General features: G+C 51.5%; 1 protein-coding gene across 2 annotated transcripts in view; it reads right to left on the bottom strand.

Moving 5' to 3' along the window:
- GJC2 (gap junction protein gamma 2) overlaps positions 1-24,261 on the bottom strand; it is a 37,498-nt gene extending 13,237 nt beyond the window's left edge. Inside the window, exons 1-2 of one of the 2 annotated variants that reach the window (XM_053965566.1) lie at positions 24,198-24,261; positions 20,928-21,023 (exon numbers count right to left, since the gene is read on the bottom strand). The gene's annotated coding sequence lies outside the window, so the exon portion shown is untranslated. Of the gene's footprint in view, positions 1-17,338; positions 17,384-20,927; positions 21,024-24,197 lie in introns of those variants that run through there. The other variant, XM_053965569.1, reaches the window with a different exon arrangement.
- Positions 24,262-24,763: the final 502 nt, after the last annotated feature.

Genomic DNA, 24,763 nt, shown 5'->3' with positions numbered 1-24,763 from the left:
GCACATGGCTCAGCAAAGCCCTTTATAGCTTTTTTTTTTTTTTTTTTCCCCGGCATCTATTCCTGCTCCAAAGAAAACACCTGCCTCGACAGCCAGAGGTCAAACCGAGCCATTATTCCCTCCTCGATTTGCTTCCCTTTCCTGAAGTGGCTGGAGGAGCAATGGGGATGAAAAGCCATCTCCAGCCCCACCCGTCGGGGTCATCCCTGGAGTCAGAGCTGCCCGTGTTTCTCCTGAAATCCCATCCTGGCTCCCTGAGCTCTCATAACAGGAAGCAATAAAATTTCCACTCGGTGTTGCCAGCCCTGTGAAGCCAAGCCAGGCTTGACTCGCTCTAGACCTTCCTGAACTTCTACAAAAGAGTGAAAAAATTAAAAAAAAAAATTGAAACAATTCAATTAAAATCAGAGGAAATCCATCCCCGGGCCATGCAAAAGCTCACAGCTCATCTCCTGCTCCCTCTGTTGTCCATGTGGACATTCCTCCATCCACAGTTCACCCCACAGCAGTGCTTTAGTGCAGGTGGGGGCAGAGGAAAAGGGTCAGGGTGTATGGGAAAGGTTAGGGAATGCTGGAAAAGAAAAAGGGAAACGGACACATTTTTGGCTGCTCCAGCAAGGTGTGGGTTTGGTGGTGTTGTTCCCAACACCTGTGGATGGGCAGAGGTGGAGTGTTAGGAGGGAGCTTGGAAGAACCCCAGGAAAAGGGGTCAGGAGAGGTTGGAAGCTCAGCCACAGCTTCTGAGCTGCATTCAGGAGCTGCTGGGTGAGGTCCTTGACTGGTGCCAAGAGGGTGGAAGGAACATTTTCCCCTATTTTTCAGGAGCACGAAAACCACATTCCCAGTGTCAGTGTGGGAAGGGGATGGGAGCAGCGACACCTTAAGGGACAGCTTGAGCATAAAGACAGCAACCCCCAGAGTGGAGGGGGAACAGTTCTGTCCTTGGGACCCACCCAAAGAAAGGCAAGGAGGTGACAGAGCTGCTCCAGGGCTGGAGCCAGGCTGGGAGAGCTGGGGGTGCTCACCTGGAGAGGCTCCAGGGAGAGCTCAGAGCTCCTTCCAGGACCTAAAGGGGCTCCAGGAGAGGAGGGACAGGACACAGGGAATGGATCCCACTGCCAGAGGGGATGGATGGGTGGGATATTGGGAAGGAATTCCTGGCTGGGAGGGTGTTGAGGCCCTGGCACAGGTGCCCAGAGCAGCTGTGGCTGCCCCTGGATCCCTGGAAGTGTCCAAGGCCAGGTTGGACAGGGCTTGGAGCACCCTGGGATAGTGAAAGGTGTCCCTGCCCATGGCAGGGTTTGGAACAGGATGGGCTTTGAGGTCCCTTCCAGCCCAAACCATTCCATGTTTCTGTGGTTCTCTGAAAGCAGGACACGCTCAACACCTCCCCCAGCTTTCCTCACCAATCTCCTCTTGCAAACACCTGCAATGCCCACAGGTTTGGGGTGGTTTTGTGTGTGGGAAATGCTCTGCAATGTCACAGTCAGGCTGCTGACCCTGAGAGTTTGACTCTTTTTTTTTTTTTTTTTTTTTTTTTTTCAGAAGTTCCAGTGGAAAAAACAATGCACCTCATCCATGTCAGACACAGGGACAGCCACTGCAGCAGATGGCACGAGCTGTTCACACCCAGCCACGACAGCCATGAGAAATGGTCCAAAGTTATTTAATGCTTTTATCTTCTCCTGGACAACAAGTGACAGGACAAGAATAAATGGCCTCAAGTTGCACCAGGCAAGGTTTAGATTGGGTATTAGAGAAAAATTCTTCACAGAGAGAGTTGTAAAATACTAGAACAGACTGCCCAGGGCAGTGGTAGAGTCACCATCACTGGAAGTGTTCAAAACTGTGTGGATGTGACACCTGTGGATGTGGTTTAGGGGTGGTTATGATGATGCTGGCTTTACTGGTGATGATCTTAAACAATTCCATTATTCTAATCTTTTACAAACGCAAAAGTATCTGTAATTTGCCAACCAAAAGAAACCTCTCAATTCTAACAGGGCCATAAATTTATAAACTGGTCCAGGAACAGGACCCACAGGAGCCAGCCCAGGTATTTGCATCAGGTCCATGCTCTGCCTGGTTCTCAGGATGTTCCCTCAAACTGCCCTGGCCAGACCCTGGGACCCCTGAGGACTGTCCTGTCCTGTCCTGCAGCATCCTTGGGGCAGAGCTCATGTCCTGCTGCTCTAAACAACCCTAAGGACTCTAAGGTGGTTAAAGACCACCTGGGGGTCATTTGGAGCAGCTGCTGTGCTGGAGAGCAGCTTCAAGGTCCTGCTTTGGTGTGTCACCTGCTCAGGGTGCTGAGGCACACTCTGCAGCCTGCTCTGCCAGGAATGGAATCACAGAATCCCAGAATGGTTTGGGATGGAAGGGAGCCTAAAGCCCATCTTGTTCCAACTCCCTGCCATGGGCAGGGACACCTCCCACTGTCCCAGGCTGCTCCAAGCTCCACCCAGCCTGGCCTTGGACACTTCCAGGGATCCAGGGGCAGCCACAGCTCCTCTGGGCACCTGTGCCAGGGCCTCCCCACCCTCACAGAGAACAATGTTTTTCCTAATATCTCATCTAAAGCTACCCTCTATCAATTTAGAGCCATTCCCCCTTGTCCTGCCCCAGCATCCCTTGCCCAAAATTCCCCTCCAGCTCTCTTGTAGCCCCTTTAGCCACAAGAAAGGGCTGCAAGGTCACCTTGAAGCCTTCTCTTCTCCAGGCTGAACAATCCCAATTCTCTCAGCCTTTCCCCACAGGAGAGGTTCTCCATCCCTCTGGTCACCCTGGTGACCCTCCTTTGGTCTCCCAAACCCATCACTCACCACAAGGGTTCTGCTTTGCAGGAGCTGAGGTGAAGCTCAGGCAGCAGGACTTGTGAGATAAGACAAAAATTTTACCCAAACCATCACATCTGAAAAACCAAACCTTTCTGCAGATTCCAACACTCATTGCTGGGATATCTATTTTATCTATTTCCCAATCTTTTGGCTTTGGAGAAGCCTCTGACTTGTCAAGTCAGACAGAGCATAACAGTGAGGCTGCTCCATGATCCAAGTGTTGTGCAAACAGGGACGAGGGCTGGGAGCAGCTGTCAAACCCTTCTCTCCACCATGTAAACCCATCCCTGTGTCCTCCCCAAATAAATCTGCTGCACACTTGCCACCCCAAATCACCAAAATGTCCTCCTGAGCTCAGCCCTGAACATCAGATTTTCTTTATGGTAACGAAATCTTTATGGTAAAGAAATTCAACCCCAACTTTAAAATTATATTGGAGACAACAAGAAGAAGCCCAGAGAGGCTGTGCCCTCCCCAGACATCCCTGGAGCTGTTCCAGACCAAGCTGGATGGGGTAGTGGAAGGTGTCCCTGGCAGGGGATTGGAATGAGGTGATCTTTAAGGTCTCTTCCCACCCAAACAGTTCTGGGATTCTATGAAGACAAGAAGGAAAATGCCAAAGCAATGGTCCAAGACAATTCGATGTGACTTTGTGGCCCCTTTCCCCATTGCTAATCAGACCTAAACAGAGTTAAAAGGGGAGACAGAGGCTCGAGCATGAAAAATAAGGACTGGATGTGCTCTTGCCAAGCTGTTCTTAGATAACAGACACAACAAAAAAAAAAAGGAGAAATAAGAAACATTGTTTCCACAAGTGCTTTCCTACCCTCCTGGCCGGGTTCCCAGCACGACCGGGGCAGGTTCCTACTCTGCTCACCGAGATATTTCATTACACCGATATCACCAGCAAGTATTTAATAAGCCCTTAGGTAATTAGGCACAGACTCAATGACACAGCCAGCTTTACGTGCAAAGAGGAGGATGAGAGAGAAATGCCCAGAGGAGAGCCCAGGGCTGGGCGAGCAGCACGGTACCTTCCAGAGCTCCGGGCTGCAGGTCCTGATGCGAGGAGGGTCTGACCAGAGGGGTGGAACAGGGACAGGAACCTTCCTGGACATGCTTACATAGGTGGCCCCCGCCCGCTGACGCCGCAGAGGTCAGCGGCTCCTGCCTCACATCTGGACAGCCCCGGGTGCCCCGTGCCAGGAAGGGACACCACGTGTGTGCTCATCCCCAAAGCCTGCAGTGTTGTAAGTGCAGGGGAACCCGGTGGGAAGAAATGCTGATGTCTGACTCCAGTTCAGAAGGCTGAATGATTTCTTTATTATAACTATGCTATAATACATTCATATACTATTTAAAGGAGATACTAAACCTACAAACCTACTTTTCTAACTACCAAATCTAACTCCCAACTCGTGACCCTGAGAGTCCAGCCACAGGTGGGTTGGATTGGCCACCAGGCTCAAACAATCCTCACCAGAATCCAACCAAGCAATCACCCCAGGTGAACAATTCTCCAAACACATTCCACATGGGAATAACAAGGAGCAGAAACAGAAATTGTTTTTTCTTTCTTCTCTCTGTGCTCCTCTATGAAAAAAATCCTGAGAGAGAGAGAAATGTGCCTGCCACGCTGCAGGGCTGGAGGGGTGCTGGATCAGGGCCCCTCTCTGCCCTCAGGAGTGGGGCAGTGGCATGGGGAAGGTGCCCCCAGGTGGGGATGGAGCCAGTGCCAGCTGGCCCTGGGCCACGCCGCAGCTCAGAGCAAAGGCTGACCCTGAGATCTGCAGTGCTGGAGTCCTTTGGGCATCCAGCGGGGCTCCAGCAGCACCTTCTCCACCCCCTCACCAAAACGGGCACGAGCCCACACCTGCCTGTTGGGCAAATCCTGCACCACAGCACCAAACCCTGCACCAGCACCACAAAAACCTACACCACACCACCAAACCTACACTGGCACCCCCAAACCCTACATCAGCACCACAAAAACCTACACTACGCTCCCAAAGCGACAGTGACAGCACCAACCCTACACCACAGGACCAAACCCTACACCAGCACCACCAACCCTACACCACAGCACAAAACCCTATATCATCAGCACCACAAAAACCTACACCACACCACCAAACCCCACACCAGTACCACAAAAACCTACACCACACCACCAAACCTACATTGGCGCCACTAAACCTACAGCACAGCACCAAACCCTACACCAGCACCCCCAAACCTACACTAGCACTACAAAAACCTACACCACACCACCAAACCTACACTGGCACCACCTAACCCTACACCACAGCACCACAGAAACCTACACCACACCACCAAACCTACATTGGCACCACTAAACCCACACCAGCACCACAAATTCTACCCTACACCTCTAAACCCACACCACACCACCAAACCTATCGTAGCACCCCCAAATCCTACACCAGCGCCACCAAACCTACACCAGCACCACGAAAAACGACCCGACACCCCCAAACCTAGCCCAGCACCACCAAACCCTACACCATACCACCAATCCATAGCCCACCTTCACCAAACCCTGGAGCATCCCCCAAAGTCACGGTGTGCCCCGGTTGGGACCATGATCCCAAGGGTTTGCTGTGATCCTATCATGCTCCAGGCCAAGGCAGATGCTCCCTGCCCAGCCCCACCAAGGGATGGACCAGGCTGGTTGGACCAGTTGCCTTCACCCCACACTGTGCCAGGAGATCTGGGCTGCAGCCAGGTGTCCTCAGGGGACCATTATGGGATGGTGTGGTGTTCACACGTCCTCTGAACAAAGAGAGACTTAGCTTTCTCAGGCTTTCTCCTGAGAGGAGCAGAGGAAAGAGAATCAAAACAGTTCTTATCTCACTTGCTGCTGCTCGTTGTTGCGCACACGTGGAATGTGTTGTGGAGCTTGTTCACCCAAGGTGATTTCTTAATTGGACACTGGTGGTGGTGTTTTGGATTGATTGACCAATTAGGTCACAGCTGTGTCGGGACTCTCGGCAGAGAGAGTCACGGGTTTTCTAGTTAGTTCTTGTTAGTGCAATATAGTGTAATGTAGTTTAATAAAGTAATTAATTAGCCTTCTGATATCATGGAGTTCTGCACATCATCATTTTTCCCGTGTCAGGGATCGCAGCACCGATAGGATGGCACCTTCCTCCCTCCCCAGCCAGGATCCACTGCGTGCTCCCGCTGCAGGAGCACACAATCCCTTCCAGCCTCAACCCCTAATGAACACGTGGGGCTGTGCAGGTCATGGGATCACAGAGCCCTGGAAGTGTTGTGGTTGGAAGGGACCTCTGGAGATCACCCAGTCCAGCCCCCCTGACAAGGCAGGGACACCTGGAGCAGGTGGCACAGGAACTCATCCAGGTGGGTTTGGGGTGTCCCCAGATAGGGGGACTCCCTGCCCTCCCTGGGCAGCTGTTCCAGAGCTCTGCCACCCGCCACGAGAAGAATTTTTTCCTCATGTTGAGGTGGAACTCGTTGTGTTTTTGTTTATGGCCATTGCTCCTCGTCCTGTCCTGGGCACCCCCGGGGAGCTCACCAGTCCTGGGGGGGGACTGGTTCTGCACGAGCACACACTCTGCTCCCCAACAGGTTGCTCCGGGGGCTGAGCAGCAATAAAAAGCTGGAGAGAAGAAAGGATAATATGGAATCCAGCTGCGAAAACAAAGCTTAAATCCCTCTGGGCCTACGACCTCCCTTGGCCGACGCGCGGGAAAAAACGCGCCAACATCAATTCCTCTCCGCACGTCCGTCCAACTGGGGATTTTTCATGAATGAGCACGTTGAGGCGGAAGGGGAAGGTGGAGGAGGAGGAGGAGGACAGCTCTTCCATGCCTGTTTCACAGAGGCTGTGGCTGTGAGCCTGAGCCAGCAACGCTCCAGTGCTCAGGGCTGATCCACAGCCTGAGCCACGGGGGCCGTGAGATGAGGAGCCTGTCTTTGTTTTCAGGTTGGTCCTGAATGCAGAGATCTTCCCAAGGGAGCACCAGGCCCGTGGGTGCAGGTTTTGCTAGAGAAAGGAACAGCTCAGGTGAGCCCTGCCCTGCTGACACCAAACCCTCCACCACCCCTGGGAAGAGGGGAGCTCCCGCTGCCAGGGCAGGTACCCCTGGTGAATTTGTCTGGCTCCCGGGCAGGGATGCCTGAAGCTCCACTGTGAGGCTGGGGATGGGACACAGAGGATGTTGCAGTCATGGTTTAATTCACAGTAATGCTAAAATCCCTCCAGGATGTGCAGCGAGCCCCTTCCCAGGCTCCCAGTCTGGTGCTCACATTTCTTCCACACTTTCTGCCAGCCCAGGGCCGGTTCAGCCTCCTCTGCTAAGTTTAAAGAGGCAGTCAGCACAGAAAATGCTGTGGAAAGAGGGTTTTTATGGGAAAAAACAAAACAAAACAAACTTGATTCTCCTTCACTTAGAACAGACCTTAAAAATGCCAAGCCAGAGCCTCTGACCCTCCAGGCAGCTTTTGGGACATGTCTCAGTTTGTTGCTGCTCAGCTGAGGTCCATCCTCTCTGCACCACATTTCAATATGCCAGGAAACCCCCTGAGAATTTTCTGGAGTGAAAAGCTGCAGTCACTCACCCTGGCCATTACCAGAAGCTGAGGAAAGAAGATGAAGTGGTGGGAGGCTTTTCTTGAAAATTCAGTCTTTCCATCTCTGGTCTTTTCCCTCCCTTCCTCTCCAAGTCATCCTCCCTTCAGCCTCCAGACAGAAATAATTAAGAAACCACACCAAGAGAACCCTGAAGAAACAACTTAGCATGAAGCAAACCCCCAAATCATGTCCTGCTGGGGGGCCTGGAGCCAGAGGAGCAGTCCCACACCTGACTGGTGGCACCTGACTCACTGAGCTGTGATAAATGTGGAGCCTCTGAGCTTCCTCGTGTCATTTAAAAGCAGATCTGCCTCCACTGCCATCTTTCTTCCTGCCTGCTTCTTGGTCCCTACTGACCTCAAAGCCTTGGAGCCTCCACTTGATTCCTCTGGAGCTCATGTCAGTGCTGCTTGGCCAGCTCTGTGCTGCCTCTAGGGTGTCTCCAGGCAGAAATGAGCAGGAGATCCCTATTTCATACCCTTTATTCCCTATTCCACCCCTGTAGAATCCCACAAGGGGTTATCCCCAGTGGTGGAGTGCTTGCTCAGCATATGTGAGGCAAAGGGATTGGTGCCTGCCTTCTCCTTCTGGCAACCAGGTGATCTTTAACGTCCCTTCCAACCCACGCCATCAGATTCTGTGATTTTTCTCCTCTCCCAAAGAGAACAAGGGAAATATTGGTTTTGTCTTCCCTCGAGCTGTGAGAGTCCTGCAAAGCGGGACTGCCAGCACCAGACACAGCCCTGGGGTGGAGGGTGGCCAAGAAGGGACTTGCCTGGTGGGGGACACTATCTAAAACAAGCCCAGGATGTCCCTCAGAAGGTTTGTCCCATGGCATTGTCACCCTGTCCCAACCAGCTGCATCATTACCTCCTCTTCTGCCGTGGCAAAATTCCATTATCATCACCCTGCCATGACCCCAGACCCCTCTTTGTGCCCATCCCCACTTTTTTTTTGGGGGGGCTGCTGGCCCCAAAAATGAGCAGGCCTTCTCCTGGCACGCCTGACCCCACATCCCAGCAACCTCAGCAGAGCAGATCCAGCCCTTGTCCTGCTGCTGCCCATTCAGAGCTCCTCACTCCACCCTTTCCAAAAATCCCGCTGACCAAGTGGGATTTCTCCTTTGGCCGAGGCCCTTCTCTTCTGCTCTCCACTTCATTGCCAAGAATTTCCAAAAACCTGGCGGAAAATTAGAGAACCAGCAAGACCTGCCCTGCCTTGGAGCGCGGCGCGCTCGTTTCCTGCCAGCCATCCTCTGTCAGGCACTGGGAGCAAAATATTTCGGGCCTTTCCAGGCACTAAATCACCCCGTTGGACTGGTAACGGGGGCAGCTGAACTACACCTAGTTCCACCTATTGAAATGACGGCAGCAGCCTCCATCCCACAGGAACTGACCCCTCTGCTGCTGCTGGAAGGGCTGATGACATCCATTTCCAGAGGTGTTTGTGGAGCCTGGAGCCGCCGCAGAGCCTGGGGTGGAGGGCTGCAAGCTCAAGGGACTGGAGATGGGATGTGGGGTGTTCAACCCAAAGGAGAAGCCAAAAGCTTCAATGGAGGGGTGGCCTGGCTGAATTAGCCCTACCAGACGAATCATGGAGGGACATTAAGGCTGGAAATGAGCTCTAAGATCATCAAGTCCAACCGTCAACCCAGCACTGCTGTGTTCACCTCAAACCATGGCCCCAGGTGCCACATCAACGTGTGTTTGAACACTTCCAGGGATGGTGACTCCACCACTGCCCTGGGCAGCCCCTTCCAATGCCTGACCAGCCTTTCAGGGAAGAAATTTTCCCTAATATCCAACCTACAACTCACCTGGTACAACTTGAGGCCACTTCCTCTCCTCCTGTCCCTGTTCCCTGGGAGCAGAGCCTGACCCTCCCAGCTGTCCCCTCCTGTCAGGAGTTGTGTAGAGCCACAGGGTCCCCCCTGAGCCTCCTTTTCTCCAGGCTGAGCCCCTTCCCAGCTCCCTCAGCCTCTCCTGGTGCTCCAGACCCTCAATGTCCTTCTCGTCGTGAGGAACCCGAACATGGACACAGATCTCAAGGTGTCCCAGCAGTGCCAGCACAGGGGGACAATCCCTGCCCTGGATCAAGCCACATGAGCCTATTGCAGCCACAGAACCAGAGAACATCCAAATTGGAAGGGAGCTACAAGGACCAACACTCTCCAGTCACCGCTGAGGTCCTACATTCCAAAACCCCTGATGAGGTCGCTGGGCTTCACAGGGCTGAGAAATGGGGTCACCACGGAGTGACCGTGGGCTCCTCCTGCAGCCCTCAGCAAAGTCTGCCCGGCACAGAAGTCCACACACCCCCCCAGCCCATCGCCTGCCCCATCCTGGCCAGCCCCAAGAAGTCATTGCTGCCCCACCAGCTCTCCCTGCCCAGATTTCTGTCCAGCTCCCACTTCTGGAATTTTGGGTGCTTTCACTTGTGGTCTGGGAGATGACCAATTTTACCCTGCCTGTCCACACAATGTCCCCATTAAACTAGGCACAAGAAGGGGATTTGGGAACATTCAGCCTCTCTGCCGTGCAGTGGAAGGGGCTGGGTGAAATCTGCTTCCCTGGGCAGATCTGTTTTTGAAAAGCAATTACTGGCAGGGAAGACCAAATCCTGCATTCCTCAGTGAAGGAATCTGGATGATGTCACCTCCTGCCCAGTGGCAGGCACATTCCTGCCCGAGTGTCTCCCTCCAGGCAGCCCCTGCCTTTCCTCCAAATATTTGTTTTGGCTGGTTTTTTGGAAGCTTCCCATTACAAGGAATAACAGCAGGATGGACTCTCCTACTGTAAGGTTTGTCCCTGAGCAGCACGTTCACAGGGCCACGGGTTAATAGAGGCTCACACGTGTCAGCCAAAATTCTACTGCCAGTAGCAGAAGTGGGGGATTTGTTGGTTTTGTGTCTTTTTTTTTTCTTCTTCTTCTTTCCCTCCTCTTTTAGAATCTGTGTGGTTCAGTGCAGGGTGAGAGATATCAGAAATCTCTTAAAATAGAAGGTTCTCTGCCTCACTAAAACACTTAGAACCAAATTCCTTAAATTTTCTTGTATGTGTGACTGGACTAGAGGCACGTAGATGTGCTTGTAATGCTGTGCCTTTCCTTCCCTCCCTTCTTGTTAGGATCCACCCAGCAGGACACATCTACTGAGGTGCCTAATGCCAGCCAGGGCCTTCCCTAAACAGCTGGCCTGGAATAAAGTGCCCTTTTGCCTGGCAGGGGAGTCCCAGTAGATGTTTCTGGGATAAGGGTTGCAGGGGTATGGAGCAACTGTGGGGTGATGTGGAGGCAGGACCACGTGCCACGGTCTCCTCAAAAGGATAAAATCTCTGTGGCATCCACCAAGGCTGGTTTTAAGGTACTTGGGTGGGATTTCATTGGGTGGTCAACCCTCCTTGGAGCTGAGCACAGGGTGCCCAGAGGAGCTGCTCCATCCCTGGCAGTATCCAGGGCCAGGTTGGATGGGGCTTGGAGCAGCCTGGGATGGTGGAAGGTGTCCCTGCCCATGGCCCTTCCAACCCAAACCATTCTGGGATTCTGTGACCTTCCTGACATCCAGGGGCTGGTCTGGGACTCATCTCAGTTCCCAGCCCTTCTCTCCACTCCTCTAGATTTCCCCACCTGCTCTCAGGAACCAGGAGAGCTGAAGCACACCCTGCCCAAGTTGTGGCATCCCCCTGCAACTCTTTCCTGCTGTTTTACATTTTACACTGCCCTTAAGAGTTCCCCATCCCACACCGAGGTGCTGCTCACACCCCATGGATCACCCACTTCTCCTTAGCACATGTGATGCTGGAGAAGGGAAGGTGGGCATGACTGGAGGGATCAGGAGCTGATTTTAAAGTAGGTTTCTTATGGCAGGTGGGTAAATTCCTTCCCTGTGCTCCAAGATGACCAATTGCTGGCACCTGAAAGAATTCCCTGCTCTCAGACTAATTCTGCAGGACTAATGGGAGAGGGATAATCCAGGGGAAAATCAAGAGCAGGAGGTTGTTTCTTGTGAGGGGCTCCTGAGGTTCAATCACTCCAAATCCCACAGGTGATGATGGGATCTCACCAAGACACTGATTTCACTAAAACCTCACTGAGATCCTACAAAGACATGGGGAGAGGAGTGCTGGGATGGAGCTGAGCCGCGTTTCCACCAGGAGCACAAGGTGTTGCCCCACATCTGAGTTCTAAAAAAACACCACATTTAAGCAACTGCTTTTTTTTTTCCCCAAACTGAAGCCTCCTGCATCTGCTGATCATCTCGTTCTGTCAGGCTGTGAGCGGGGACGGGAGCCCGAGGCACCACGATCTGTCCCTCCCAGTGCCAGATGTGACCTTCGCTGGCCAAATGGCCCAACCTGGATGGATCCCACCCTGCTGATGGCTGAAATCGTCTCTCCTTCCCCAGGGGGACTGCAGGCAGCAGCAGCCCCTCGGAGCCAAGCAGGAGCCAGGCATTTTGCAGCCCTGAATCAACCCCTCTGCAATTAGCACAGGACTTTTCATCAGCGCTCTGTTGTTTTTCAGCCCCGGCGATAAAAGGCTTCAGCGAGCATTTCAAACCGTGCATAAACTCCAGCCTGCCAACATAAACACCATAAAAACACTCCCTATAAATCAGAGCTCGCCCTCGCTAGAGCTATTCCAGTTCTCTGGAATGGCCAAAAAAGTGCCGTGGGCTGCCAGGAGGCTCTGCAGCCACGAGATCCGGGAGGCAGGGAGAGGAGCAGAGAGAAGGACTGAGAGAAAGCAGCTGCCCGGAGCTGAGCTTCCTCCTCATCCTCCTCCTCCCACCTCGGCATCTCCGGGAGAGCTCCGCTCACGGAGGGATAAATAAAGGAGCTCCATACGCCCACACGTGTCCTGGCCAGCGCACAAAACCTCGCGCGTGTTTGCCCTTGGACACAGAATTTCTTGCAGAAAGCTGAACCTCTGAGCTGGCCACGTGCCTCTCCTGTTTTCCAGGGTATCCCTTTGTGCTGTAACAACCAGGAGTTAGGTTATCCCACACAGCAGCTTCAGGAGCCCCCACAGCTCACGCTGACCTTGAGGACGGGCGCAGGAGATCAAACCTTGCATTTGCCACCGGAGTTTTCCCCGATCGATCTCCAGGCAGAAACAGCCTTGGCCAAACCCTCCGGCAGCCCCAAGAGCCGAGCAGGGTTTGGAGCAGCCCCCAGGCAGTGCCCAGCCCCAGCTCTGCTCCTTTTGCCGTGGGTCCCACCCACGGAAAGACCAGCCCCAGGTCATCTCCCAGGCTGGGGACGAAGCAGAGGGCACAGAAGTCCTCCCTTCTCCCAAAATCCCGGCGGCTCGCGGTCCATCTCCCGGCCGCGGGGATTCCCGGCAGAGCTCTGCTCCCCGGCTGGAGCTCCTCACCTCTCCACTCACACCGGGATGCCGGGCAGGTCTCCATGCCCCGGGCAGGGATGTGTCATGCTCCACCAGCCCAGCTCTCCCCAGCACACGCCGCCTCCATCCTCTGCAAACCTCCGGCTCCATCCAAGCAGGCGCTGAAGCTACGGCTGATCTCACCCGTGTCCCTGCGGCCCCGCAGCGTGGAAAATGCTTTGTCCGGGGATTCTGCAAGCCCGAGAGCCACCACCTCCCATCAAGCCAAGCCAAGCATGCAACAAAGCCCCGAGAGAGGCAGCCTTCCTCTGGATGCCCTCGGAGAAGAGGCTGCGGGAGCGGCTCCTCCCGAGCGCCGCATCGCCGCTCCGGCAGCTGGAGCATCCCGGGAGCCACCAGCCCTCCCCGGAGCCACGGCACAACTAACGGGTTGTGGCATCTGGGATGACCCTAAACACCTACCCAAACCAGCCCGGGGTGTCCCTGACACAGCCCGCGGGCTCTGGGCACTGAGGTCAGCACAGGGTCCCGGCCCTGGTGGTCTCGCCTTTCCTGGGGGATCTCCCAGGAGAAGCCACGCTGTCAAACGAGGTTGTGTCTACACGAGGGATTGCTTTGCAACGCCCGTGGCATCATCATTCCCCCCTCTCTCTCTCTCTCCCCTCCCCCGCTCTTCTCCAGCACGGCTCGTTATTATCAGCTTGCTCCGTTTTGGGTGGAAGGCGCGGAGCCGGCGCTGGCTCGCACCTCCCCGGGGCACACGAGGCGCTCCCGTGGCAGGCGGAGAGCGAGCAAAGAGCCGCTGCCGTGCTGCAGAGAGCCCCCGGGGCACCTGGCAGTGCTGCACAGGCCACCGGGTCACGGAGGCATCGTCTGCCCCCGCAGCACGGCTCCGCAGAGCGGCCGCTCCCCGGGGCTCCGAGCGGAGACGCGGCCAGGGGGAGCCGCCTGCCCGGGAAAGGAAAGGAGGGCACTCATTTCTTAGCCAACCTGCTTATTTCTGACTGGCAGCGCAGAGGAAAGGGCTGGGCAGAGCCCTGAGCAAAGCCATTGTCACCGGCAGGAAAAAAAAAAAAAAAAAAAGGATGATAAAAACGTGCCTGGAGGAATTTTGGCTCGGGTTCGTGTTTGAACCGGCTTCAGGTTTCCGAAGCAGATGCTTCCGGATGCGCGGCGGGTGTTCTCTGGGGCTGGAAGCGGTAGGGAACAGTATTTGGGGTCGTGGCGTGGATTAGCGCTGCCTCGATGCGGAGGGTGGCACAGAGAAGGGCTGGAAGCACCCAAAGGTGCTCAGGGCTGGGCTGGAAGTGATGCCGAGCCCAATTTCGGGGCTGTTTTCCCGTGATTTTGCCCATTTCCATCCCACTGCTGGTGCCATCAGGGGCTCGCTGGCCCCTGCCCTGTGTTTGAAAGGTGCTTCACACCGGGCGCACTTTCACAGCTCCGGGCCGGATTAAAAGGGTGTGAAAAAGGGTCAAAATAACAACGCAAAGCAGAAACGCAGCCTCAGAGGTGCCGAGCTCCCTCAACCCTTGCTGGACCTGATCTCTGGGGAAACGGGGACTTTGGGTGCTCAGGAAATCCAGCCCTGTGACCTCACCACCGTCCTGGCTCCTGAGGAGCAGCTGGTGCCACCCTGTCACCCCCCTGGGGCGCCGACAGGGCCCAGCTGGTGGTGGCACCTCCCAGGGATGAGGAGAGGGGACGAGGCTGTGGCGTGTCATTAATGATCAGGGTGATGGGACCGAGTTTGGGGAGGGGCTGGGGGGAGGCAGTGCTGCTTTGTGTTGCTCACAGACGTCCCAAAAACACGCCGTGGAAGGACAAGGTGCAGGCAGAAGAATTTCAAGTGGATGGGAAATAAAAGTCTCCCTGACAAACGCTGGCATGGGGAGCTGGTGGCATCTGCACCTCCTGAGGGACCTTCAGCCTCTGCTGATCTGTGATTGCACAAGTCACCCTCAGATCCCCACCTTGCTCAGCATTTCCCACACCCACTGGGAGCCAGGAAAAGTTGGCATCCTCCCCAGAGGATGGAGAGGGAGCAAAAAGTCAAACTGCACAAGAAAGAGAGTGTGCAGATCTTAGAGGAGCAGTTCTGACCTGCTCGAGGGCTTGGCTTGTCCTTAGAAAGTCACTTCATTCCTCAGGGACAGCTCAGGGTGGGACGTGGGATCCTCACCCTCTGAGGATGCAGCCAGAGAAACAGTGGCACAACCCACAGCACCCAAAAATGGGAGAGGCAGGGAGATAAACTTTGCTCCAGCAAAGGTTATTCTCATGTGCCTTAATTAATTTATAGCATGGGGCTCCTCCTTTTCTATCCATTTTCCCTGTTTTCTACTGCTACAGCCCCAGGTTGTGACGTGCAGAAATCCCACAAAAACTCCTTTCTTTTCCCTTCTCCTGGCAGTGAGGAGCAGAAACCACGTGGATTTTCATGGCTGGTCACCACAATCTCCAAGGGACTGAGCGGGTCAAAGGGAGCTGTGCAGCCCTAAAACTGACCCTTGGGATGCTGGGATGGACACTGGGTGGAAGAACTCCAACCAGGCCATAAATTACAGGAGAAGAGAGTCCTCCCCAGCACTGGGATCATGCAGGAATATGGTGCACACCATGTTGCTGGGGAAGGAGGGGTTTCCTTGTGACACACACACAAAAAAAAAAAACAAACCTTCCTGGTATTTTGGTCTTGGACAAGACCCAAGGGTTGTCTCGGAAATGGCTCTCCCAGCTTGCAGGAGGAGCACGAGGTGCAGATTCCCCATCTGCCTCACGGCCCTTTTCCCGTTCCCATTGTCTGGAGCTGGCTTACGTTGGGATTTCCTCCCTCTGACTTTCTAAGGAAGCTTGGGACACAGGGCAGGTTGCCCTCCTGTGGCATTCCAAGGAAATTTGGGGGGAAAGGAGAAGGTGCCTGTGGCCTCCCAGGATTTCAGGGACTCTGTTTCCCTTTTGGGGGTGATGGAATGTTTGCTCACCTCCCACCAGGAGAGGACACAGCTCTGCCAACAAGCAGAGCTTAAAGAAATTCATCCTGTGCTTGGGATAGATGGGAAGGGCTTTTTGGGATGGGAGGAGATGGAGAGAGGAACGGCCTCCCAGGCCACCTCATGGACAAAGAGGCTCAGGAGCTCCTTCCAGTCCCCCTCTCCAGGAAATCCTTTGGACAAACACTGGTGGCAGCTAAATCTGCAGAGATCTGGAGGTAGAAGGGACATAATTCATGGTCATCCAATAGCCACGGGGAAGATCTTTAGGATTTTGAAGGATGGGACAATTAAAAGCCGTGGAACTTCAACAGCATCTCCACATGAGCTTCATCTCAGGAGCCTGAGGTGGGGATGAGGGATCCAAGTTGGAGATCCCACCCCACAGGAGCATCCTGGGTGTTTGGTAGCCAAAGGAGAGTTTTCTCCCAAGGAAGGTTGGCCAAGAAGATGAGGCCACCAAGGAGCAGGTTCAGCTCCCACGGGTGGTGATGCTGCTGAGCCACGGGCTCCCCCTGCCTCAGTTTCCCCAGCTGCACAGGAGGGAGCACAGCCTTTGCAAGGTATTTGGGATGTGAAGATGAAAAGGGTGCTCACAGCCTTGGATCCTTTTTTAAAAACAAGCCAAGAGCACCTTACAGAGAAGGTAAACTTATCATGGATTAGAGACCCCAGCTGCAAATCCACATCTGCTGCTGGGATGAGCCCCCACAGCTGCTGCTCTCCAGCTGTGCCTGGCCTCAAAGCCCAGCTCAGCATGCAGGAGCAGGGGGCTCTAAGCTGACGATCCCAAAGCCAGGAGGACGCAGACCCCAAAATTTGCAGAAACCTCAGGAATGTAACACGGGATCAGCAGGAAAATCAGAATCTGGGGCTCCTTCCCCCAGCTCGGGTGGTCTGAGATAAGAGGAGGTTTGGGAAAGGGACTGGCCAGGAGGTCCCAGAGCACAGAGGAGTTTCACAAAGTCCCAGAATGGTTTGGGGTGGAAGAGTCCTTAAGGATCACCTCATTCCACCCTATCCATGGGCAGGGATACTTTCCACCATCCCAGGCTGCTCCAAGCCCTGTCCAGCCTGGCCTTGGGCACTGCCAGGGATCCAGAGACAGCCACAGCTTCTCTGGGCAACCTATGCCAGGGCCCCAGCACCCTCACAGGGAAGAATTTCATCCTTTTTCCATGAGGAAAAAGCTAACCCACTGCTGGTTTAATCCCAAACTCCCTGGACGTGGATTTGCTCTGCCCTGCGTGCCGGGGGATGATTCATGCCAGCAAAGTGTGCACAAACTGATGCCAAATAGGGATGTTGTGGCTCTCACCCCGGCAGGAAAGGCACCACATGAACGTTCAGGCTCGGCAAACGCATTTCCCACCCCAAAAATTGGGAAAGGGCAGAAAATGAAGAGCAGGGTGGGAGCAGGGGGGTGGCGGGGGGTGCAGCACAGGGAGGGGATCTGCGACGCGCCAAGCTAAAAACCACCGGCGAAACATCAACGCGAGCAGGAGGAGGGAGAACACAACAAAACAAACACGAAAGTAACATACGGAGAAAGCTCTGGGCTCTGTCCTTCCCAAAATTGTCCCATCCTGGCCAGCTGTGGGTCCCTGGATCCCCGTCCGGCGCCACTCCCAGCGCCGCTCTCCTCCCTCCCTCCCAGCCCCGCTCTGACGTGGAGACGGGAAAACTCCTGTGGATCTGCAACCCCAGCGCTCCCTGGGACAGCAAGGATTCCTTCGGCTCCCCTTCATCTTTTTTTTTTTTTTTTTGGATTTTCCTTCTCAGCTCGCATGAAAAACGCCATAATAAAGAGAGCGAGGTGAATAACTCGCTCACTGTAACAGAGACAAGAGCGGTGCCTTATGGAAAAAAAAAAAATAATAAAAACCAACAGATCATTCAAATAGTCAAAGGGTTTAGGGCTAAAAATAGCAAAAAGAGCTCCTTGGAGCAGGAGAGGGAGGCAGGAAGCGGAGGTGCTGCAGCAGGATGAGAATGTTTCCTTCTTGTTTGGGATTTCTTTTCCTTTCTGCTCCAAACCTGGTGGAAAGTTGGCTACAAACTCTCCCTGTCCTTACAGCTGCAGTGAAACACTGCAGCACCACCAAAAAAAACTTCATTTCCCCCCCACTTTTTGTGCCCAAAGCAGTGCCTGCTGCTGAAATTTTGTATTTTAATGGTTTTTGGTGACCAGAGGCTCCTATCCCAGCCCCTCTTCATCCCTGTCCTCCCTTCCCAACCCCGTCTTGCAGGGCAGGGGGAACAGCTGGAAGCATCTCCCTGCTCTGTGGAGAACAGCTGGAAGGGAAAACAGCTGGAAAGGGCCAGAGGGACATTTTCCTCCTCCCCCAGCCCCTCCTGCTCTCTGCCAGAGGGATTTTCCCCCCCTGTGCACATCTCTGCAGCAGAGGGGGTGGATGTTGCCCCTGACTCAAACCCACAAACAGGGATTAAATAATTGCCCCATGCAGAGGCCACAACCTCTGGCCCGTTGTCATCTGTTCCTTCCCCGTTGCCAACTCGCATGATTTTATGGCTGACCTCACAAAAATTGATGTTTTCCTTAAAGGCCCCATGCTGTGAGGGGAGATTTGGCTTCCAGGAGTCCAAATCAGTGAGGTTTTGCTCGCTGTAATTAAAGAAAGCCCCAAAACTGAGCAAATCTGGCATGAAGAAGGCCCTAAACCTTTAAAATCTGGTGGCTCTTCATCTCTTAAACATACACGACCCTCATCATGTCTGGAGCAGCTCCCACCATGTGAAACTCCTCAAAATAACTTGTTTTTCCTGGTTTGAAGGGAATTTTAAGAGAGGTCCCTGCTCCTCAGAACAGCTGGGATGGGGCAGCCAAGATTGGATCCTCTAATTTAATTTCTCAAGTGTGCTCTCTGCTCCCCAGCTGCTTTAGGGGAGGAACAAGCTGGGAACAGCCTGGCTGAGTGTGCAGGGGTTATGTGATCCCAGAAGGAGTTTTCCAGAGGAAATCAGCTCCTGGGATGCTCCAGGGATGGAGGGGGAAGAGGGAGAAGAGAGGCAGCACCACAGCACTTGTTCCTGCAGCTGCTGCTGCCCTTGACACAGTCAGGAGCCCAAAGTTCAGCCCAAATCCGAGGATTTCAAGGAATTTTGGGCAAGAAAATCCATAGGGAAACCCTTTTTTGTGATCACACAGCTCAATAACAACCTTAAATATGCTCCTAAAAAAAAAAAAATCTCAGCCCTGCTGTGTATCAGACTCTGAGCAAACTCTCATTCAGCCTCGTATGAAAGAGGTCCAAGCAAAATCCTGGATTCAAATGTTAAGGGATTCTCCAGACCCCAAAGGGGAGTTGGTTTCCTGTATCTTATGCAAAGATTTAATGCAAAACATTTTGCAGGCTTAGGAAGAAATGATAATTTTCATGGCTCTCAATGCTGCTTTTATATATGTAATACATAAAATATAGTAAGTAGACAATATATTACAAGGATCAGTGAAACAGTGACACGGCCTCCTGGGGTGAGGAACATCTTTTTGCCCCCAAATCCACAATCCCTCCCCATCACTGTTGCCCCAGAGAGCCCCATCCAGCTTAATAGGTGACAATGAAAAACCATAAAAACATTTTAAAAACCATAAAAACATAAAAAAAAAAAAAAACCATAAAAAATAATTTGCCCATCATTATAAAAAAACTATAATAATTTCCAACCTTAAAACCGTACAAAACGACTTACATCAACTTTATTTCCAGCTCAACTTACCTCAAACATAGCATTAAACAATTAAGCCAGTTAGACTATTAGCTAAATTTAAAAAAAAATCAATATTAGTTTCATTGCAACTAACGACATAATAAATTATGATGTTATGCCAAAATAACAAAATTTTATGTTGTTATATCATAATAACAAATTATTATGTTATGCTATAATAAATGATTACGTTGATATATCATAATAACAAATTATGTTATACTATAATAATAAATAATTATATTGTTATAGCACAATAACAAATTATTATGCTATGCTATAACAAGAAATTATTATGTTATAGCATAACAAATTATGATGTTATGCTATAATATCAAATTATTATGCTATGCTATAATAATTATGTTGTTATAGCACAATAACAAATTATTATATTATGGTATGCTATAATAACAAGTTATTATGGTATGCTATAATAACAAATTATGTTATGTTATATCATAATAAATTATTAAGTTATGCTATAACAACAAATTATTATGTTGTATCATAATAACAAATTATGATGTTATGCTATAATAAATTATGATGTTATGCTATAATAACAAATAATTATGCTGTTATAGCGCAATAACAAATTATGTTATGTTATGCTATAATAACAAATTATGTTATATCATAATAAATTATTATGTTATGCTAAAACAAATTATGGTGTTATGCTATAATAACAAATGATGATGTTGTGCTATAATAACAAATGATGTTACGCTATAATAACAAATGATGATGTTGTGCTATAATAACAAATTATGTTATGCTATAATAACAGATGATGATGCTATGCTATAATAACAAATTATTATACCATAATAACAAATGATGATGCTATGATAACAAATTATTATATCACAATAACAAATGATGATGCTATGCTATGATAACAAATTATTATACCATAATAACAGATGATGTTATGCTATAACAACAAATTATTATACCATAATAACAAATGATGATGTTACGCTGTAATAACAGATGATGATGTTGTACTATAAAAACCAATGATGATGTTGTGCTGTAATAACAAATGATGATGTTGTGCTATAATAACAAATTATTATATAATAATAACAAATGAAGACGTTATGCTATAATAACAAATTATTATATCACAATAACAAATGATGATGCTATGCTATGATAACAAATTATTATACCATAATAACAGATGATGATGCTGTGCTATAATAACAAATTATTATGTTACACTATAATAACAGATGATGATGTTGTGCTATAATAACAAATTATTATGTTAAGCTATAATAACAGATGATGATGCTATGCTATAATACCAAACGATGAAGTTGTACCACAATAACAAATGAGGCTATTTTAGAATAACGAGTCCTCGCGCGGAGCCCCACGAAGCCGTACCTTTCACAGCCAGGGAAAAGGAGCCCGCGGAGCTGCGGACGCTCAGCGTTAGCGGAGCCCCGGCCGGGAGAGCCCAGCGGCAGCAGCAGCGCAGCCCTGCAACAAAGCCGAGGAGGAGCGGCTCAGCCCCGGGCAGCTCTCCGCCAGGCACAATAGGGACGCGTGCCACTGTCCCCGCTCAATGGCACCATTGTCCCCTCCCGAGCCACGGCTCCTGCGGGTCGTGGCACGGGGAGAAGCTTCTGCCCCTCCGACAGTGTTGGATTAAGGTTTTGTGTAATTTTTTTTTTTTTTTTTTTTTTACTTAGAGTAATTGAGAAGTGTCTTAAAAACTTTTATTTTATTCTTAGAGTAACAGAGAAGTGCTTTAAAATTTTTTATTTTTAATTTTATGTGGAGAGTAAGATAATGCAGCTGTCATAATTTACACTGTTCTAATCAGAAACTATTTATCACAACAGATGATAAATGTTTCTTATTAACTTTTATCACACTACACTGTGAATACTTTAATCATCTAAAATTGCTTCTTGTGAGTTCTACTATACTGTAACTTTTATAGTTCTATTTCTCTAAAGTACCTAGTCGTATTTATAAAACCATCCTTTAAAACTTGTTTCTAATTCCAACTCTCTCTCAACAATATCTATCTTATTCTATAGTATTTCTAAATCTAAATCTAATTTCTTGTCTTGAAATTTATATAGAAATACATACCATATAAACCTTCTATCAAACTTTAAAAGGTTTCTACAAATTCATTTCCCACAAGAGAGCTCCTAAAAGGCTTCGTGCCACCACCGGAGAAGGGCAGGAGGCTTTGACTTGAATCCCAGTTTTGCCTTGACAGCAGCACTGGGGTGAGGCTCCTGCAGGAGAGGAAGGAAATGGGACCTTGGGGCAAATCAATCAGAATTGGGAGGATTGGGCAAATCAATCAGAATTGGGAGGATTGGGCAAATCAATCAGAATTGGGAGGACTGGGGTGAGAACAGGAGTTCACAGCTCACTGATCAAACAGAAGGATGCTCCCAGGGGGATTTGGCTGGGATCCTTGCAGGAGTTTGCATCTGGATGCTGCTTCCAGGGGAAGAGCACACTGAGGAGCTGGAGGAGTCTTAGAATCCCAGATGGTTTGGGTTGGAAGTGACCTTAAAGCTCACCCAGTGCCACCCCTGCCATGGCAGGGACACCTCCCACTGTCCCAGGCTGCTCCAAGCCCTGTCCAGCCTGGCCTTGGGATCCAGGGGCAGCCACAGCTGCTCTGGGAAATGCAGGGAGCATGGTCAGGGCTGGAGGATGGGGGGCACAAGGGGAGGCTCAGCAGAGAGACTTCACTGAGAAATATAACTCTTAAATGGGAAAGTGGTGAGAAAACAGAGCCAAAATCTTCTCAGAGGCACCCAGGGCCCAAAGAGGCAGCCACAGTGGTGAGAATGCACAAGGGAAGATCCCACCTGCCTTTGGAAACACCAGGAGCTGCTGCAAGAACACCAGTGAAATGTCTTCCCTACAGGACAAAGGGGATCAGGCTGGGTTTCAGACAAAAAAAAAAAAAAAAAACAGTAAAGATCCCAGAGATGCCAGCAGAGCAACGCTGTGGGGTGAAGCTGCACTGGCATGACCCCAAGGAGCAGCAGCATCTGTGCTTGGGAAGACACAGGGTGAATAAAGTATTATGTATTAAAAAAAAAAAAAAAAAAAAGAAAAGGCAAATGAAACGTAGAAATGCTGCCGTGCTGGAGCCAGGCTGCAGCTCCTGGGGATGCTGGCAGGGGCAGGGAGTGCAGGCAGCCCCTGGAGGAGGGAGCAGAGGGATGTTCCCAGGTCGGGGGCGGGGATGACCGGGGGCGTTGGGCTCGCTGGGCCAGGCTGCAGCAGGAAGGAGCAGCCAGATCCCAAATGGATGGAGGGTGTGGGATCACCCCCCCACTCAGGGGACAGCCTGACAGGCACCCACCCCTCCAGGGAGGGAGATCATCCCTCTGCTCTGGGCTCTGGCACCAGTTTCCCCTCTCCACCCAAACTGGGGCGCTTTTTCTCCCTCCAGTCCATGCCCCCACATCCAGGAGGCATCACAGGATTTCAACCTCGTTCAAAGCAAGGGATGCAGCTCATGTATCCTGCACTTCCAGCTAGGAAAAATAATAAATCTCCTCTATTTTCTCATCCTATACCCAGCACATCGGTGGTGACTGGAGCATTGCTCTTGGCTTTTTGAGTTTTTTCCACCACCTCAGTGCTGACCTCACATTAGGGAGCCAGGCCAGCCCTAAAGTTCAATGCCCACCACACAGACACTTTGTTTTCCATCAAGAATTGATAAAAACAGGAGTAGCAACCCCTGTTCCTTCAGGGAATGTCTGCAAATTAATGCTGGGCTGATGGCTTGGGCACCTTCCCTGTGCCTATTGGACCCAGCTCCCAGGGGTCTTATTCCCACATGGCTTCAATAAAATAAACCCCTCCATGTAGAAATTGAGGAATATAAATCTACATTTGCCCAGCTCCACCTGGATACTGGAATTTTGCCTTTTCTGCCTCCCTTCTTTTTATCTTCTCCTTGCATCTCCAGAGATGGGGAAAGTAAAACCCAGAAAAACATCCTGTTTTCCCTCCTTTTTGTGGCTGGACAGAGAGGAATCAGGCGTCAGGAGGGGGATTCACCCCTGACTCCGCAAGCATCCGGTTGTTGCGGCGGCTGTACCAGTTGCCACGGCACAATGGGAATTGCAGATGGCTTCTGGTTATTTACAGGGTCCGGGACAAGCGGAGTCACAGCTGCTGCTGGAAAAAGCTGAGCCTGTAGTGGATTCCTGAGTTTTGGAGGCTGGGAGCAGGGCTGGGAGCAGGGGGAGGACGCCGGGCCGTGCGTGCCATCCCGGCCGGAGCCGGCCGCGGTTATGGATCGGCGTCCCGCGCTCTCCAGGGATGACACAGTTGCACATCCAGTCGATGTGGCTGACCCAAATACAGCACCCAGCAAGGCAGGCACTGCCCGGCCCCTGAGCCGGCTGCCAGGGCCACTCTCAGCCTCGTGGAGCTGATGGCCATGGCAGAACTCCCACCAGCAGCCTGCAGCATCCAGAGCCACGGGATGCTCGGCAGAAAATTCCGTCCTCCCACTCAACTTCCTTTCCAGCAGCAGCACAGGCAGAGAAAAGCCCTGGAGGAGGGATGCTATGGCCAAGGGATGCTGGCATGGATCCATTTGAGTCCCACATGGATGCCAGGGAGGGTTTTGGGCTGGTGTGGGATCATGGGACCTACCTGTGGTCCGTGTTGGTGGTGCTGGTCGGAGTCTCAGCGTGAGGTGGCAGCAGCTGGAGCGTGGTGGTCACCTCCCTGTCCTGTGGGAGAGCACAAGGGACATCAGGATACCCCAGCATGGATCACACCACCCAGCCCAGCTGCAACATCCTGAAAAAAGCCCGGGATCCACATGGCTGGGGAAATCCATCCCAAGCCCACCTCCCTCTGCTCCCACCGTTCCACTGCTCTTAATCCATTTTGGAGCAGCTGGGAGCTGCCAGAGGTTTTGGCACCCTGGAGGATTGGGGAACACGGGCGGGTGGCTCCACTGTGGAGGGATGAGGATGAGACCCCCAATTCCCTGCTCTCCTGTTTGAAGCCGTGCAGGCTGCTGGAGGATTTCCTAGAAGATGTTTCCCTCATGGATAGAGCAGGAAAGCTGTCTTTGCCAAAAAAAGGTGGCAATTAACGGCCTCCCCCATTGAACAGCCTCTCCAGAAGATCCCAGCAGTATTGTAAAATGCAGGTGGGAAGAAATGCTGATGTCTGACTCCAGTTCAGAAGGCTGAATGATTTCTTTAGTA

The sequence above is a fragment of the Vidua chalybeata genome, chromosome 1 (assembly GCF_026979565.1).
Source record: "Vidua chalybeata isolate OUT-0048 chromosome 1, bVidCha1 merged haplotype, whole genome shotgun sequence".
In the NCBI taxonomy this organism is placed as follows: Eukaryota; Metazoa; Chordata; class Aves; order Passeriformes; family Viduidae; genus Vidua; species Vidua chalybeata.
The sequence above is the reverse complement of the archived record's forward strand: the minus strand, read 5'-3'. Positions and strand labels throughout refer to the sequence as shown.